The 6,153-nt window shown below is 52.0% G+C and overlaps 1 pseudogene; it reads right to left on the bottom strand.

Annotated features, from left to right (window-relative positions):
• Positions 1-2,908: 2,908 nt before the first annotated feature.
• LOC128361639 (polypyrimidine tract-binding protein 1-like) overlaps positions 2,909-6,153 on the bottom strand; it is a 21,415-nt pseudogene continuing 18,170 nt past the window's right edge.

Here is a 6,153-nt window from a genome sequence, read left to right on the forward strand (position 1 = left end):
CTCAGGAGGGCGAAGCAGTGCACCGTAAACACTGTGTACGGTGGGGACGGTGCGCTGCTGACCTCGACTCGGGACGTTGTGGATCGGTGGACCAGCTCTGCACCCTCTGCAGGATCCTTGAGGGTGCATGGGAGTTTGCCCAACCAGTCCACATGTGTTTTGTGGACTTGGAGAAGGCATTCGACCGTGTCCCTCGGGGAGTCCTGTGGGGGGTTCTCCGGGAGTACGGGGTACCAGACCCCCTGATACGGGCCGTCCGTTCCCTGTATGACCGGTGTCAGAGCTTGGTCCACATCGCCGGCAATAAGTCGGACTTGTTTCCAGTGAGGGTTGGACTCCGCCAGGGCTGCCCTTTGTCACCGATCCTGTTCATAATCTTCATGGACAGGATTTCTAGGTGCAGCCAGGGTATGGAGGGGGTCCGGTTTGATGACCTCAGGATTGGGTCACTGCTTTTTGCAGATGATGTGGTCCTGTTGGCTTCATCAGACCGTGACCTTCAACTCTCACTGGATCGGTTCGCAGCCGAGTGTGAAGCGGCCGGGATGAGAATCAGCACCTCCAAATCCGAGTCCATGGTCCTCAACCGGAAAAGGGTGGAGTGCACTCTCCGGGTCGGTGATGAGATCCTGCCCCAAGTGGAGGAGTTCAAGTACCTCGGGGTCTTGTTCACAGTGAGGGAAGGATGGAGCGTGAGACCGACAGGCGGATCGGTGCGGCGTCTGCAGTAATACGGACTCTGCACAGATCCGTTGTGGTGAAGAGAGAGCTGAGCCGAAAGGTTCCTACCCTCACCTCTGGTCATGAGCTTTGGGTTCCTACCCTCACCTCTGGTCATGAGCTTTGGGTTCCTACCCTCACCTCTGGTCATGAGCTTTGGGTTCCTACCCTCACCTCTGGTCATGAGCTTTGGGTTCCTACCCTCACCTCTGGTCATGAGCTTTGGGTTCCTACCCTCACCTCTGGTCATGAGCTTTGGGTTCCTACCCTCACCTCTGGTCATGAGCTTTGGGTTCCTACCCTCACCTCTGGTCATGAGCTTTGGGTCGTGACCCAAAGAACAAGATGGCGGGTACAAGCGGCTGAAATGAGCTTCCTCCGTAGGCTGGCTGGGCTCTCCCTTAGAGATAGGGTGAGAAGCTCAGTTATCCGGAGGGAGCTCGGAGTAGACCCGCTGCTCCTCCGCGTTGAGAGGAGCCAGATGAGGAGGCTCGGGCATCTAGTCAGGATGCCTCCCGGACGCCTCCCTGGTGAGGCGTTCAGGGCCCGTCCCACCGGTAGGAGACCCGGGACACGCTGGAGAGACTATGTCTCTCGGCTGGCCTGGGAACGCCTCGGGATCCCCCGGGAAGAGCTGAGCGAAGTGGCTGGGGAGAGGGAAGTCTGGGCTTCCTGCTTAGGCTGCTGCCCCCCCGACCCGACCAGGATAAGAGGAAGAAGACGGATGGACATCAGCGAGGCAGCGCTGGATTTCCCCACAGACATTGAACGCACCGCTGAGGTCTGAGCAGTTATCAGAGTAGAGTAGTGGTGCAGGTTTACTGCCAGGAGGGTTAACCCCACACACACACAGACACACACACACACACACACACACACGCACACACACACACACACACGCACACACACACACACACACACACGCACACACACAGACACACACACACACACACACACACACACACACACACACACAGACACACACACACACACACACCTGAAACAGTTTTAAGGAATAAAACTCGACTCGTTTAATTTTTAGATAAAAACTTTAATCTGTTTTTTTTTCACGATTCATCAGGATACCGATAGAAAACCGACAGAAACATATGTACACAAACACAACGCCCCCCCCCACACCCCCCCCCGCCCCCTACACCCCCCTCACACCCCCTATAACCCCCCCCACACCACCACACTTAACCCCCCACACACCCTTAAACACACACTTACACCCCCCCCCCCCCCCCCTCCACCTGTCTCACGCTGACAGAGTGATGATGTCACTGCTGCCACCTGGAGCTGCGTGATGCGTTCAGGGAACCTGGGAGAAACGAGGCTCCCTGAACGCATCGCGCCGCCAGCAGCCGGGTCAGGTGGTCTCCTGGTCTCAGAACCAGAACCTGAGGCTGTCTTTGGTTTCAGCTGTAGTGGATCATAGTGGATCATAGTGGATCATAGTGGATCATAAATAAACAGGATTAAACGAAGTTTAAAAATAAAACCAGAAACTTTTAAACCGGTTCACGTGTTTGTTGCTACGGTAACGAGCAGTAAACATTAATCACTGTAAACCAAATGCATGATGGGAGATTTATCTACATGGAAAAGTCCAGGAAGAAGGCACAGGGGTCATCTGAAGACCTGGTCTGGACCCGGTCCTGGTCTGGACCCGGTCCTGGTCTGAGGGTCCAGGACCCCCCAGACCAGGGGGGACGACTACAGACTCTGAGTTCAGTCAGAATTTAAAGACGTGAAAACTTTAATTCTTGTTTTAAGGATTAAAGTTGAAGGCAAAGCGGCTCAGAGACAGGAAGTGAAACAGGAAGTGAAACAGGAAGTGAGACAGGAAGTGAGACAGGAAGTGAGACAGGAAGTGAAACAGGAAGTGAAACAGGAAGTGAAACAGGAAGTGAGACAGGAAGTGAAAGAGGAAGTGAAACAGGAAGTGAGACAGGAAGTGAAACAGGAAGTGAGACAGGAAGTGAGACAGGAAGTGAAAGAGGAATGTCAGATAAACTTCATTCTTTAAATTCTGACTTGATTCAGACCTGAACCCTCAGAGACCAGAACCCTCAGAGACCAGTTTAACACACGCTGGAATGATCGGAGTGTTTGGACCCAACCGAGGATCTGATGGATCTGGATCCGGTGGATCCGGTGGATCTGATGGATCTGGACCCGGTGGATCAGATGGAGGACTTGGAGAAGGACACCCGCAGGTGGTGGTTCTCTCCAAGGTCGTGGTTGTGGAACTCGATCAGGGACTCGATGGCCTCCTCTACCGAACCCATCTGGATCAGAGCCATCTTGTGGTCCTTCCTGAAAGAGACCAGCAGGGGCAGGATCAGGACTCTGGAGGACTCTGGAGGAGGGTTAGGACTCTAGAGGAGGGTTAGGACTCTGGAGGAGGGCTAGGACTCTAGAGGAGGGTTAGGACTCTAGAGGAGGGTTAGGACTCTGGAGGAGGGCTAGGACTCTAGAGGAGGGCTAGGACTCTAGAGGACTCTGGAGGACTCTGGAGGAGGGTTAGGACTCTGGAGGAGGGTTAGGACTCTAGAGGAGGGCTAGGACTCTAGAGGAGGGCTAGGACTCTAGAGGAGGGTTAGGACTCTGGAGGAGGGTTAGGACTCTGGAGGACTCTAGAGGACTCTAGAGGACTCGGTAGGAGGGTTAGGACTCTGGAGGACTCTAGAGGACTCTAGAGGACTCTGGAGGACTCTGGAGGACTCTGGAGGACTCTGTAGGAGGGTTAGGACTCTGGAGGACTCTGGAGGACTCTAGAGGACTCTGGAGGACTCTGGAGGACTCTAGAGGACTTACTGGAAGAACTTGAAGGCGTGGACTTCGGCTCCGGAGCTGGAGAACAGCAGCTTGATGTCGTCCTCGACCACCGAGGGCCTGAAACACAAACCAGAACCAGATCAGTCCAGAACCCTTTCAGGGGTCGGCTGGGACTAGGACTCGGACCGGGTGTGGGTCTGGACTCACGGGATGTTGGACAGGTGCAGGGTGGCGGAGGGGGGGAAGATGTTGGAGTAGTTCTTGGAGCCGGGCTTCTTGAAGCGGTGCAGGGGGGAGCTGCTGTAGTCCTTGGTGAGGCCCTGGTCCTCGTGGCCTTCGCGGGGCAGCTGGACGCTGCTGTGCTTCGAGAGCGTGATGCGGAGCGGCTTCCCCCCCAACCGCTGGCCGCTCAGGTGGCTCATAGCTGCAACCAGACAGAACGTTAGCAGCTAGGCTAACGCTAATCCCGCTAACGCTAACCCTAACCCTGCTAACGCTAACCCTGCTAACGCTAACCCTGCTAACGCTAACCCTGCTAACGCTAACCCTGCAGACGCTGGCCGCTCAGGTGGCTCATAGCTGCAACCAGACAGAACGTTAGCAGCTAGGCTAACGCTAACCCTGCTAACGCTAACCCTGCTAACGCTAACCCTAACCCTGCTAACGCTAACCCTGCAGCCGCTGGCTGCTCAGGTGGCTCATAGCTGCAACCAGACAGAAGGTTAGCAGCTAGGCTAACGCTAACCCTGCTAATGCTAACCCTGCTAATGCTAACCCTAACCCGAGAAGAAGAGAAACACACTTGGTGACATTTCTAAGATGAACTTGATGAACGGGTGAGTTTACCGAGCTGAGCCTGCTAACGCTAACCCTGCTAACGCTACCCCTGCTAGCGTGTATCTTACCGAGCTGAGCCTGCGTGCCGTCGCACATCTGGACCAGAGCGTTCTCCTTCTTGTTGAACAGGATCTTCACTCTCATCACGTCGCCGTAAACCCCTTCACAGGAAACAGGAAGTTACAACAGGAAGTGAGCGGAGGGGGGCGGGGCATCACAAACACAGCAGTTACAACAGGAAGTGAGCGGGAGGGGGGGCGGGGCTTCACAAACAGAGCAGTTACAACAGGAAGTGAGCGGCTGACGGGGGGGGGGGGGCATGAGGCGCTGATTACAAATTCATGAATTTAATTTTGGAGGCCTGAATGGTTATAAACAGGAAATGAAATGGCAGTGATGCATCATGGGAGAGCAGACAGTAAATGCAGCTACGCACTTTACTGACAGTCGACATCTTTAAACTGTGACATCACTTCCTGTTCAGGTCAGAGGTTATTAGATTTAAACTGAATTTGATGCTTTCAGTTGAACTTGAAGCAGATTATTATTATTATTAATTAATTACGTCTTTATGATGAAGATGAAGATGATGATGACTGTTTCACCTTCACTAACACCTGAGGAGCTGCTCACTAACATGAAACCATAGAAGAAGAAGCAGCTCACTAACATGAAACCATAGAAGAAGAAGCAGCAGCTCACTAACATGAAACCACAGAAGAAGAAGAAGCAGCAGCTCACTAACATGTGAAACCACAGAAGAAGAAGCAGCAGCTCACTAACATGTGAAACCATAGAAGAAGAAGCAGCAGCTCACTAACATGTGAAACCCCAGAAGAAGAAGAAGCAGCAGCTCACTAACATGAAACCACAGAAGAAGAAGCAGCTCACTAACATGAAACCACAGAAGAAGAAGCAGCAGCTCACTAACATGAAACCACAGAAGAAGAAGAAGCAGCTCACTAACATGTGAAACCACAGAAGAAGAAGCCGCAGCTCACTAACATGTGAAACCACAGAAGAAGAAGCAGCAGCTCACTAACATGTGAAACCACAGAAGAAGAAGCAGCAGCTCACTAACATGAAACCATAGAAGAAGAAGCAGCAGCTCACTAACATGAAACCACAGAAGAAGAAGAAGCCGCTCACTAACATGAAACCACAGAAGAAGAAGCAGCAGCTCACTAACATGTGAAACCACAGAAGAAGAAGCAGCAGCTCACTAACATGAAACCATAGAAGAAGAAGCAGCAGCTCACTAACATGAAACCACAGAAGAAGAAGAAGCCGCTCACTAACATGAAACCACAGAAGAAGAAGCAGCAGCTCACTAACATGTGAAACCATAGAAGAAGAAGCAGCAGCTCACTAACATGAAACCATAGAAGAAGAAGCAGCAGCTCACTAACATGTGAAACCATAGAAGAAGAAGCAGCAGCTCACTAACATGAAACCACAGAAGAAGAAGAAGCAGCTCACTAACATGTGAAACCATAGAAGAAGAAGCAGCAGCTCACTAACATGAAACCACAGAAGAAGAAGCAGCTCACTAACACGTGAAACCACAGAAGAAGAAGAAGCAGCAGCTCACTAACATGTGAAACCACAGAAGAAGAAGAAGCAGCAGCTCACTAACATGAAACCATAGAAGAAGAAGAAGCAGCTCACTAACATGAAACCATAGAAGAAGAAGCAGCAGCTCACTAACATGAAACCATAGAAGAAGAAGCAGCAGCTCACTAACATGAAACCACAGAAGAAGAAGCAGCAGCTCACTAACATGAAACCACAGAAGAAGAAGCAGCAGCTCAC

The sequence above is a fragment of the Scomber japonicus genome, chromosome 7 (assembly GCF_027409825.1).
Source record: "Scomber japonicus isolate fScoJap1 chromosome 7, fScoJap1.pri, whole genome shotgun sequence".
Taxonomy (NCBI): Eukaryota; Metazoa; Chordata; class Actinopteri; order Scombriformes; family Scombridae; genus Scomber; species Scomber japonicus.